The sequence below is a fragment of the Elephantulus edwardii genome, unplaced genomic scaffold (genome assembly GCF_000299155.1).
Source record: "Elephantulus edwardii isolate Elephantulus edwardi_28Jun2011 unplaced genomic scaffold, EleEdw1.0 scaffold00021, whole genome shotgun sequence".
Classification (NCBI taxonomy): domain Eukaryota; kingdom Metazoa; phylum Chordata; class Mammalia; order Macroscelidea; family Macroscelididae; genus Elephantulus; species Elephantulus edwardii.
In genome coordinates, this window is record NW_006399771.1 from 6303776 (window position 1) to 6316567 (window position 12792).

Below are 12792 nucleotides of genomic sequence, written 5' to 3' on the forward strand. Positions count from 1 at the left end.
AAAATAATGAAGTGCAATGATGTCAGTCAAAAGAGTAACGTGTACCTCATTCAGACCATGGTCTTTTCAATCACTTGCTATGCATCTGAGAGCTGGACCATATATAAGGATTATTGAAGAAGAATTGATGCCTTTGAGGTGTGGAATTGGAGAAGAGTACTGAATATGGCATGGAATTCTAAAAGAACAAGCAGATATGTCTTGGGAAAAGTACAGCCAGAATGTTCCTTGGAAACAAAGGTGGTGAAGTTTTGCCTCTCATACTTTGGACAAGATATCTAAGGAGAAGATATTCCTTAGAAGAAGACATCATGCTTGGGAAGGTAGAGGGTTAAGAGAAGAAAACCCTCACTGAGATGGATAGACACATGACTGCAGAAATAGTGCTCAAGTGTGACAGAAATTATGAAGATTACGCAGGATAGGATAGCATTCAAGTTTATTTTTTATACAGTCACTATGAGTTGTACCTGACAGCACCTAACGACCAAAACTACAGTCTGCGTATTAAATTACACTCAGTGTTTTAGGTAGTAATGATATTAGAATGGGATCAGCACTTGGATCTAGAAAACGAGATTTGTAACATGTAGAAATTCCTTTTATAGGTGGATGGTGGATGATGAAAATTAGTAATGCAGATGCAAAAGATTTCATATATCATGACATGAACACAGTATGTTGTTGATTGCCTTGGAGTCGAGAACAACTATTGTGATCCTATGAAAAAAAGGCCTGAAGCCCCTCTACAACTAATGATATTTATCAAAGTTCAGAGGGTTTCTGGAGGCATGTATCTCAGATGCTGTTTGTTCCTATTATGCTACTCAAGTAAATTGGATTTTGGCATTGTTGTGGTTAGGAGCAAGCTGAATCAAATTTGTAGTGATCTAGGTAGAATAGAATGAAGCCCTGCCTAATCCCATAACATCTTTCCAATCTCTGTTGTGCTTGAGCCCGTTGATACAAACACTGTGTCGATCCATCTTACTGAAAGTCTTGTATTTTTATATCATTCCACATGCTCATATGATCATAATATATAACTGTTATTAGTTCTAATCAAGGTTATTACTTGCATAGCTAGAATAATGTGCTGAAGCCTGCTGTTCATGCATCATGTCTTCAGAGGACAAAAGTGAGAGGACATAATTGCCATCGATTTTATATTTAGTGTTTTAAATTAAACCAGTCTACAATAGTCAACCTTTTAAAATTTGTTCTAGAGCTAATACCTCTGGTTTTTTGGTTTGTTTGGGTTTTTTACTTTTTTTGCATCTTTCAATGGTGTCTGACAGTATTATTCTGCTACAGGCTTCATAGCTCATTTACATTGTATAGTAAACAAGTTTTACTAATTAAAATTGACTTAATGTTTGTGAGAAGTTAGTCTATTCTTCAAAATCTAGAATTTGGAGACAGGAATTTTTTTGTTTTAAGCTGAGGAAGCTTTCTTAAGAGGGCTCCTAGGTGGGATTCCTTGGTCAGCAGAGAAAGAGAAAGGCAGAGAGCCAGACCAGGGGACACCACACCTTAAAGTTGATTAGGGTAGAGTTTTTATAGTAAAGGAGACTGGAATTTTTCAGACCTCTGCTCCCCAGGACAAGTCACTACAACATGACTTGTGAAACCTGACCTATAAACAGGAATTTTAATTTAACTCTGTTACTCTTGCTGGCAAAAATATTTCATAGACAGACATTTTGTTGTGTAGATAAATTATTTTCATTTCATTAAGTAGTTCATATTGGTTAAATAACCAACATAATTCCTTACTTGAAGAGATGAAGATAAATAATTTGTACCAATGTATTAATTCTGTGAAAAACAGAAATATACCACATTGAAATAAGTTAGTATTAAAGGTATCAGTGGGGACAATTTTTTCTATAATATCACTAAATTCTTTATTTCTCTTCCCAAATAAAACAATAAGACAAATCAGAAAGATTGATAAATAATGAGTCCTGTTGGCATATTCCATTGCTTGTTGCACTGCGATCAAAAGGCGGCATGTCTGCAAGTTTGAATCTACCAGTGGCTCCAGGAGAAAGATGGGCCATATCTTCCTATTGAAATTTACATCCTTGGAAAGCCAATGGAGAGTTGCTATGAATCTGAATCTTGACAGTAGAGAGATGAGTTGAATTTTAGATAAACAGACATTTTCTATGTCAGATTAAGTATTCATCATTTCAAAGATCTGTTTCATCAAATATCTAGAAGACACTTTACTTAGAAAGAGGGAAACAAAGTTCCTGCCTTTGAAGTTGTTTGTGAATGTAAATTAGATAAATGTTGATAGTTTTAGAAAGTGTTTACAGGTGAAAATATAACAGAAGAAAGTATTTAATGTATTTCCAGGTTATACATATTGAAAGGAACTTTAGTTAGTCGAGATAAGCTTTTCTGTGATGTAAATCTTGGTTTAGCTTTTATAATTTCTTTTCATTGAATCATACTCAAAGATTTTGTTTTATAATATTGATTGCAATTGATCAATGGCATTTATTGCAATATCTTATCAAATTATCACTGTTCTTTTCTCTTCACCCTACACATCCATTCACGAATCTCTGTTCCTCTCTCCCTCCTTTCCCATTCACTTCAAGCCCTGTACAATTGTGTATGTAAACCTTTCCTTAGTTTTCTCCCCCAGCCAATCAGTTATGCATATCTTATAAAACAGGATTAATAAAATGAAACACAATTTCTGATTGTCATTCATTCCATATTGTTGTCCCTCCCTTCACTTATTCCAATAAATTATTCATTGTCTTTATATTAATTTTCCAATCTCCACCTACCACTGGTCTATCTGTTTCAGTACTGGGAATATACCTTGATGAAATAAAGTTTTCACATTAACAGATATATGCACACTCACATTTTTTGCATCATTAATCACAATAACAAAAATATGGAAACAGCTCAAGTGCCCATCAATAAACAAATATACAGAAAAATTGTGCATTCAGAGTAGTACACAGCATCTTTTTGGAATTTGAATAAATATGGATATCTCCAAGTCAATTGGACTGCTGGTTGTTGTCCAGATTTCTTGGCTCAACCTGGTGAACACATCCATGGCATCATCTGTTTGTTGAAATATGTCAATTGGTATTCCATCAGTTCCTGGGCTTTATTTTATGCCAATTCCTTCAGAGCAGCCTGAACTTCCTTCTTCATTACCATTGCCTCTTGATCATACGAAGTTTCTTGAAAGTCTTCCATTAGCCAATTTTTTGGGGGGTGGAGTACAGTGACTCTGTATACTCTTTCCATCTTCTTTTAATACTTCCTGGATCATTCAATATTCTACCTGTACCTTAAGTATTGCAACTCAAGGCTTGAATATATTCCTTCACCTTAAGAAATGCTGAGCCAGTTCAGCCCTTTTGATTTCCATATATTAGCTCTTTACACATTTCATTATAGTACTTTGCTTTGTTTTCCCATGATGCCCTTTGAAATATTTTACTCAGGTACTTAACTTCTTGATTTCTTCCCTTTGCTTTGGCTTCTCTGTGTTCTAAAGCAATATTCATAGTCTCTTCTAATATCCATATTCAGTATTTTTTATATCCTCCAACAACTCATCTGGTCTTCATTCATTAGTGTTCAAGGCTTCAAACCTGTTTCTGATTTGGTTTTTGAATTCAGGTGGGACAGGCTTAAGGTCAATTTTTTTATTCCTGTGCATTTGATTTGATCTTTTGAAACTTTTCTTTGAATTTGCATAAAATAGTTGATGTTCTGTTCCACAATCAACACCTGTCCTTGTTTTCACTGCTGATATTGAACTTCTCCAACGATTCCTTCCACAGACATAATCTATCTGATTCCTGTTCATCCCATCAGGTGAAATCCATGTGTATAGTCTGTGTTTATGTCTCTTATAGAAGTATTTGCTGTGAATAAATAACTGTGCTGAATTCTATCATGCTGTCCCCAGACTCATTTCTGCCATCAAGCCCATGTTTTCTGACTACTGATCCTTCATCCTGGTTTCCAGTCACTCATTTTTATTAATGCACTTTGGTTGCATGTTCGATCAATTCTGACTGCAAAATTTAGTGGTGTTATTGTTAGGTGAGATCGAGTCACTTGCGACTCATAGCCACCTTACATACAAGAGCCCTAAACACCATTCTATCCTGTGCCAACCTTGCTCTCTCTAACACACTCATTCCCACCAATCCACTCACAGAATCAATCCTTCTCATCGAGGGTATTCCTCTCCTGCGCCGTCCCTCCACTCTTCCAAACATGATGTCCCTCTTTAAGGACCAGTCCCTCCTTGCAACATGCCCAAAGTATGTCAGACAAAGCTTCAGAATCCTTGACTCCGAGGAGCATTCTGGCTTCACCCTTTCCAGGACAAGAAATCATCTATTTCCTTCTCTTTGACTCTGGTTTTTGGTGCATAAATTTGAATAATAGTGATATTAAACAGATCTTCCTTGTAAGGGTATGGATACTATCCTGTCTTTCACAACATTGTATTTTAAGTAGATCATATGTTCATCTGACCCAAAATGTCCCATGCCAATCTTCTCATTTCACCAACACGCAGTATGTCAGTAGTTATGCATTCAAATTCTTTATTAATGATACGCAGTTTTCCTACATTCATGCTTCTCACATTCCATGTTCCAATCATTTGTTTATGTTTACAACTGTTTCTCCTCCTTTCCTTTGGGTTTCCAAATTTGAGGGTCAGCCTCAGTTACCATATCCGTTATTCTACTCCATGTGGCTCTATTGTACATAGCATTTTGGAAGGCCTGTAAAGTTTTGGAAGTGGATGGCCAATCCTGTTTGCTAGTCTATCTTAATTTGGGTGCTTAGTTCTGGAACATCTGACAGACAAGAATTTTAGTGAAAGGAGCAAATGAAAGACAATTTCCCTTACAAAGACAACTATACACTCAGTGCCAGCCCCCTGCATGTGTATCTTGCCCCTTTCCTTTCCCTGAATATCAGTATCATTTGCACTCTCTCCTACTCTGTCCAGTGCCTCCATCACCCCCTACAGCCCTCTGATATGATGGCTTAGGCCACAAGTCACTTCTGTGATGTTTTGCACCTCACAATGTTTCTGGTCACTTATGCTGATTTCTAAGTCATATTAGTATGATGTAAGACAAATCCCATGTACAAGATTCAGGGAGTTTTATTGTCTCAGGCAGTAGTGGGGAAAGTTTCTTGCCCCTGAGCTTCTGCTCCAAGACAGTTGTGGCATAGTGTTTCTGCTCTTTCTTTTGCACCACATGGCCATCACAATACGATAATTTCCAAGGTGAGGACTATGTCTCCTTTATATCTGACATACTAGTGTTGTGAGAATAGAAGTACCTGAGGGAGAGGCAAGATAAAGATATAATTTAAAAATAATAGTCATTATTAATATAATAAAATATTGTATTAATAAAGGTAAAGGCATATAATACTTTATAATACACTTAATATTGTCAAACTGAGAGAATTTAATGATTTTGCATTTCTAACACAAATAAGCAATCCAGTAAAAACAGTATCAGTGAAATAGGAGCATATTCTAGAGGAAAAATAAAAAAGAGAGAAGGGTTAGACATTAGTTTTAATCCAAGACAAAGATGAGAATTAAAACCACTGGGATATTCTTGGGGTAATCATATATATATATCTAGCAGTTTCTGAAGCTTAAAGAACTGAAGAACAAAAGTCAAGCTTTGTGTTGCAACATGGGCAAAATCTTGACTCATACAGGAAGCATCAAAAGGATGTGGAAGGAAGGGGGAAATAAAACAACAAATCCGTAACAAAGTAAGGCATGTGAATGAAATACAATAAAAAAGATTAAGTTAAGAAAGATAGGGGGAGTAAAAAAAAGAATATGGAAGGAAAACACAGAATCAACATACCAAAATGAATTAATCAACAATGGAACATTTCAGGAAGTAGCATATAATCAAGAACCAATAATACTAAGGGAAGAAGCCCAAGCTGCACTGCTGCTATGAGTAGTAAAACAAAATGAAACCAAAACACCAGAACCACAAAAAACTAGACATTAACAGAATACTCACTGAGGTGTTTCAGAGATAATCCAATAGACTGGAAATTACTGAAAAATATGGTTAATATCACACGCAAGTAAATTCCTGATAAATATTATTAAAGAATGGCTGGTATAATTTGATTCAGAAAAGGCTGTGAAATTAGGAATATCATTGATGATGTCTGATGAATCTTAGTTAAATGCAAAGAATACCAGAAAGATGTTTTTATGTGTTTTGTTGATAACACAAAGGCATTTGACTGTGGATTATGACATATTGTGGCTAACATTGAGAAGAATAGAAATCCGTAAACACTTTGTTGTTCTCATGCAAAATCTATACACAGATCAGCAAGCATGGTTTAAAATCAGGATAGGTGTACATCAGGGTTGTATCTTTTCTCCACACCAATTCAATTTCTGTGCTGAACAAATAATTCCAGAAGCAGGACTATATGAAGAAGAATGTGGTATCAGAAATGGAGGAAGACTTACTTATTCACATTTGACATTATGCAGATGATACAATCTTGTTATAGAAAATTAAGAATATGAATATTTGCTGCAGAAGATCAAAGATTACAGCCTTAAATATGAATTACACCTCAAAAACCAAAAAATAAAAATACTCGCCATCAATACCCACGGTAGCAGCAGTCAAGAAATCAAAAGACATTGCAGTGAGGAAAAGTGCGGTCAAAGTCCTCTTCAAAGTTCTACAGAGCAAGGATGTCCATTTAATGATGAAAGTTTTACTCTTTTTACACATATAATATGAAAAACAACAACAACAAATAACTTATTTCTGACAACAAGTGGAAAATATGTACCCATTATATTAGACAAGAAACATTCTCATTTTGATCTTATTGGTCCAGTGGTGAGGATTTTTGTCCTGTTGGTGTTGAGATACAATCCATATTGAAGGCTGTAGTATTAGTCTTCTGTAGCAAGCATTTCAAATCCTCTTCACTTTCATCAAGCAAGGTTGTGACATATACATAATGCAGGTAGTTCATGAGTCTTCCTCTGATTCAAATTTCAAATACTTCTTCATAGATTCCAATTTCATGAATTATTTGCTCAATGTATATATTGAATAGGTTTGGAGACAAGATAAAATTTTGATGCACAGCATTCTTGATTTCAAACCATGCAGTGTTCCCTTGCTTTGTTTGCACAAGTGTTTCTTGGTCTAGGTACACATTTTGTATTAGCGTAATTATTCTATGATTCCCATTCTTCTCACTGTCAGCCATATTTATGGTCCACACAGTCCAAATGCCATTGCATAGCCACTAAGACATAAATAGAAATATTTCAGGTATTTTCTGTTTTCGGCCAGAATCTATCAGACATGAGAAGTGATAACCCAGGTGCCATGACTTCTTCCAACCCTGCTTGAATTTCTGGCTGTTCTCTAGCAAAGTACTGTTCCAGTCATTTTTGCTTGATCTTCAGCAATTATTTTGCTTTTAGGTAATATTAATGCTATTATTCGATAATTTCCACATTCTGTTGGATCACCTTTCTTGGGAATGGGAACAAATATGGACCTCTTCTGGGAAATCAAGCAAGAAGCTGTCCTCAAAATTTCCCAGCATAAACTGGTGAGCACATCCAAGGCTGCATCTGATAGTTGAAGCCTGTCAAATGGTATCCCATTGATTCTTGGGGGCCTTACTTTTTTGCCAATGTCTTCGGTGCAACTTGAACTTTTTTCATTGCCATTGGCTCTATTTTGGGTGCAGTGATTCTGTGTATTCTTTTCATCTTCTGTTGGTGCTCCCTAGATCATTCACAATTTTGCCCATAGCATCTCTCAGTAATGCAACTCAGGGTTTGAATTTGTTTTTCAATTCTATCAAATTGAGAGATTCCAAGCCAGTTTTTCCATTATATTCTCCAACTCCAATTCTTTGTACATTGTGTTATAACACACTGCTGCTACTTCTCAAGCCGCTCTTTGAAATCTTCTGTTCAGTTATTTTACTTCTGCCTGTCTCTCCTTTGGTTTATCTTCTCAGCATTCTAGTGCAGTTTTCAGTGGCTTCTATCATCCACATTTGTCTTTTTTCCTTTTCTGCCTTTGTAATACCTTTTGCTCTTTTCAAGCATTATATCATTGATGCCATTCTATAACTCATCTGTTCTTCTATCATTAGTGTTCAATGCCCCCAAAGAATTCTGGAGATGATTTTTAAATTCAGATAGAATTGATAAGCAACATCATGATAGCTAGAGAACAGATTGAAATTGTCAACAGATTGAAATTTCATCTTGGATCCACAGTCAACGTCCTTGGTACCAGGAGCCAGGAGCTCGAGGGAGGGATTGCACCGGACAAGTCCTCTCATGAACCTCTCCATGTAACTGAGGAACAATTATGTCAATATGAAGACTAATGCGTGCCTAATTCAGATCAGTCTTTTAGATCAGTTTCTGTGCTGCTGAGAGCTAGACAGTAAATAAGGATGACAAAAGAAGTATTGATGCCTTTGAGCTGTGGTATTGGAGAAGAATACTGAATATTCCAGAGATTGCTAAAAGAACAAATGGATATGCCTTAAAAAAAGTGCACCCAGAATGTTCCTTGGAGGCAAAGATGGCAAAGCTTCATCTAACATACTTTGGGCATGTTGCTAGGAGATGCTATTCCTTCCAGAGGAAAATAATGCTAGGATAGGTTGAAGGTGAGCGAAAGAGAGGATGACCCTTAACAGATAGAATGGCACAGTGACTGTAGCAATGGGCTCATGTGTGTCAGAGATGATGAGAATGGCACAGTGACTGTAGCAATGGGCTCACGTGTGTCAGAGATGATGAGAATGGCACAGGAGAGGACAGTTTCAGATCTGTTGTTCATAAGGTCCCTGTGAGTGGTACTTGACTCTATGGCACCTAAGAGCAATGACAATGTTGGTCTTGGAAAATATATCCGTTTTCCCAAAAGGAAAATATGTGGTCCTTATCTTATGACTTGAGTTTGTGCTGTGAAAATGATTTTCTGTTTAGTAAAATCTCAAGGTAGGAGTTCTAGCACCATTGTCCATAAGATATTGTCCTGCTAACCAAAAGGTCATATATGTCCCTTCAGTTTGAATCTACCAGCTGCTTCACAGGAAGGGGAATGATGAGCAATCTCAAGATTTACAGCCTCAGGAATTGATTAAAGGACTGATTTAAGTACATATCCAATCTGTGAGTCATGCTTATTTGAAGTCAGGAAATGAGTTTATAGTCTTAACTCTGTAATTTCTACTCTAAGCCTCCATGTTCATGAAAATAGTCTAAGTAGTAAAGAAATAGGAAGCAGCAGTGTATTATATAGAAAGTACCCTAACATAACAACATATTTATTAAATAGAGAATGATAGACTTCTACGTGTGTTATTGGGGTAACTACTCATGCATCACATCTTTAAATTAATATTTAAATTTAAGTATGATAAAATCCAACATTTTTCTAATTAAAAAATTACAATAAGAATGACATTGGCAATTGTAAATGATAGGTTGGAGACATTTAGAGAACAGAACAAAATGCTTAGTAACTAGTTTTTGTAGAACTTCATGTAATTCACCAGGAGTTCAGTTTTTAAATACTTTTGAAGCATCTGCTCTTTCAAAATCTGAGTGGATTTCAAAATGGGTAATTTGTATGTCCTATCCTCTGAAAATCACTTGTAGTAGACTTGACAGGGTGGATAATAAGGTTTTCAAATCTCAAAACTATTTGAGTAGCAACATTATGTGCCACTTACTGCCATCATCAATTGGAAAGGAAAAAAATTGAGAACCATGGGTTGTTTTGTTGTTTGGGTTTTTTTAAGTATATAAAAAAAGACAATCAGAATATTATTCAGAAAATAATTCAACAGAGATAATTAAAGAGGTATTTTAAAACCCTTCACTCTGTATGAAATAAAAGTACATAAAGATTTCAAAATACAATCTTTAACACCCAGAAATCCTATTTTATATTTACATCTGGTTACAGGCTGAGTCATTAAATTTACACAATTAGTTTTTTTATCAATTATAACTCTTCTACTTTCTACTCTTCTGAAATTTCATTGCAGAGTAATTTCACTTATAAGTTGTAAGGTAACCTTTCCTTATAATTTCCTGTCTTCACTGAGAATTAAAATAATTCACAAGAGAAATTCTCAGAGGCCCAAAAACTTGGGCTTCAAAACTTCCTTAATTGACTGTAGCATTTTTCCTGCCTGTAGATATTTTTACATCTAAGACAGCCTGCAGTCCTGCCTGCCAACATGAAGCTCGTTTCACAAATTTTTCAGCAGCTGGTATGATAATGAGCCAGTTTTCATGTAAATTAGATATCCACCCAATAAATTTTTAACTACAGAATTAATTTTTAAAATTTTAGATTAAATTATTTTAGAAAAATTAATAAAATACTTGATTAGCTATGTTTCTAGTTATTTTGACTACCTGACTTAAAAAATATACATATTTTATATAAAGCAGAAGTATATTTTAGGAAACAATTGAAGTTTTAAAGCTATGATTATATTATGTTTATTTATATACTAATTTGTTTATTTTTACTGGGTGTTAAATTTCATTTTCTTTTTCAGCTAATAAGGTTAAAAAATAATATGTAGTTTATCAATTCACATGTCATGTTGTAATATATCTGTACTGTCACATTAAATACAATATAGTCTCAGCAATTATTTCTTTAGAAATTCAAAGTACAAATACAAAAGATGTGCTTGTGAAGCTGAAATTTATTCTTTTATTTCTTTTAATTTCTTAGAGTAACCTTTTAAAAATGATGTTAAATATGTCTATATGTTTACCTATAGAACTATAGGTAACTATAGAAAAATATGCATAAACCCAAACAGAACAAGAGAACACTGCGAAGTTTAAAAACAGTAAAAGTATGATTAAAGGTTGAATTCTTTTCTCCATATCTATTCAATCCATATGCTGAGCACATCTTTTGAGAAGCTGGACTACAGGAAGTAGAATGTGGCCTCAGAATTAGAGGAAGACTTATTAACAACTTTATTATTGCTTGCCAGAAGTGAAGAAAACTTGAATTACTACTAAAGATCAAAGATTACAGTCTTTAATATGGATCACATTTAAACATAAAGGAAAGACAAATTTTCTTCACTGTACCAATAGGCAACTTCATGATAGATGGATAAGAGTTTGAAATAGCCAAGGATTTAGTTTTACTTGGATTCCAGATCAACACCCATGGTAGCAACAGTCAAGAAATCAAAAGAATTCTTGCACTGGAAAAATCTGCTGTTAGGACCTCTAAGGTACGAAAGAGCCAAGATATTAATTTGAAGACTAAAGTGTGCCTGATCCCTGCTATGATATTTTCAATTGATTGTTATATATCTGAAAGTTGGTTAACGAATAAGAAATTTTAAAAAAATGATATCTTCAAACTGTGGTTTTGGGGAAGAGTATTGAATGTTCTGTAGACGGCCAAAAAGAACAATTCTTTCTTAGAAAAAGGGCAACCAGGGTGCTTTTTGGGGCAAGGATAGTGAAACTGTGTCTCACATTCTTTTGCTACCAAACCTTGAAAAAAGATAGGCTGAGAAAGACAAAGAGTTGGTAAAAGAGAGGTCAGCACTCATAAAGAGAGACTGGCAGAGTAACTATAACAATGGGCTAGCTAGAACATGACAGAGATTTGTGAGGCTAAGGCAGGACACCTATGAATAACATCAAGTGAAAGCCAGGTTGTTAACATCTTTTGTTTGCTTGGCTACACAATTAACACTCTTGGCACCAGCAGTCAGGGAATCAAAAGACAAATTGCTCTAGGAAAGTTGGCTGCCAGTGACTTCTCCATAGTACTGAAGAGTAACAATGTCTGTATTGAGACTAAGGTGTGCCTGAGCCAGGTCATGGTCTTCACAATTAGGTACTATGTACCAGAAAGCTGAACAATGACTAGGGATGATAGAAGAATTGATGTCTTTAAGTTGTGGTGCTGGAGAAGAGAATTGAATATATCATGAACCGCTAGGAGAACAAACAGGTTCACCGTGGAGAGGCTGAAATCAGACTGCTCCTTGGAGGTAAGGATTCTGAAACTCTGTCTGACATACCTAGAGCATGCTGCAAGAAGGGACATGTTCTTGGAGAGGAATATTATGCTCGGGAGGGTGGAAGGACAGTGCAAGGAAGGAAGACCCTTGATGAGATGGATTGACTCAGTGACTGAGGTAATGGGGGTAGGTTTATCAGAGACAATAAGGTTTAATCAGGATAGATCAGGGTTCAGAGCTTTTGTGCATAGGGTCACTATGAGTCACAGGTGACTTGACAGCACATAACAACACAGGCAGGACAGGTTAAGTTTTCTATTTATTGTTCATATTTGACTGGAGATGCCCTACCAACATAATTAAAAGTATTGCTTACAGAGTATAATAAGTTCCTGTATTACTAAATTATTAATGAAAATTATTTTGAGAATAAAGTATAAGGATTATTACCAATTTAATTTTTGCCCTCTGACTTATATTTTTGTATATGTACACCCATTTTCCTAGCTTTATGCCACAGATGACAGTAGAATATTTCTGAATGAAGAGAAACAAATATAGCCAAACTTTATCCCCATCAGGGATTGAGTTATATTAGTTTGCTTATTTTCAATCATCAAATGTTAATTTTTTATAAAAATATAATTATCCATGTATTTTAATTTTGTTTCCAAAATCATAAGAGATACTTTTTCAACA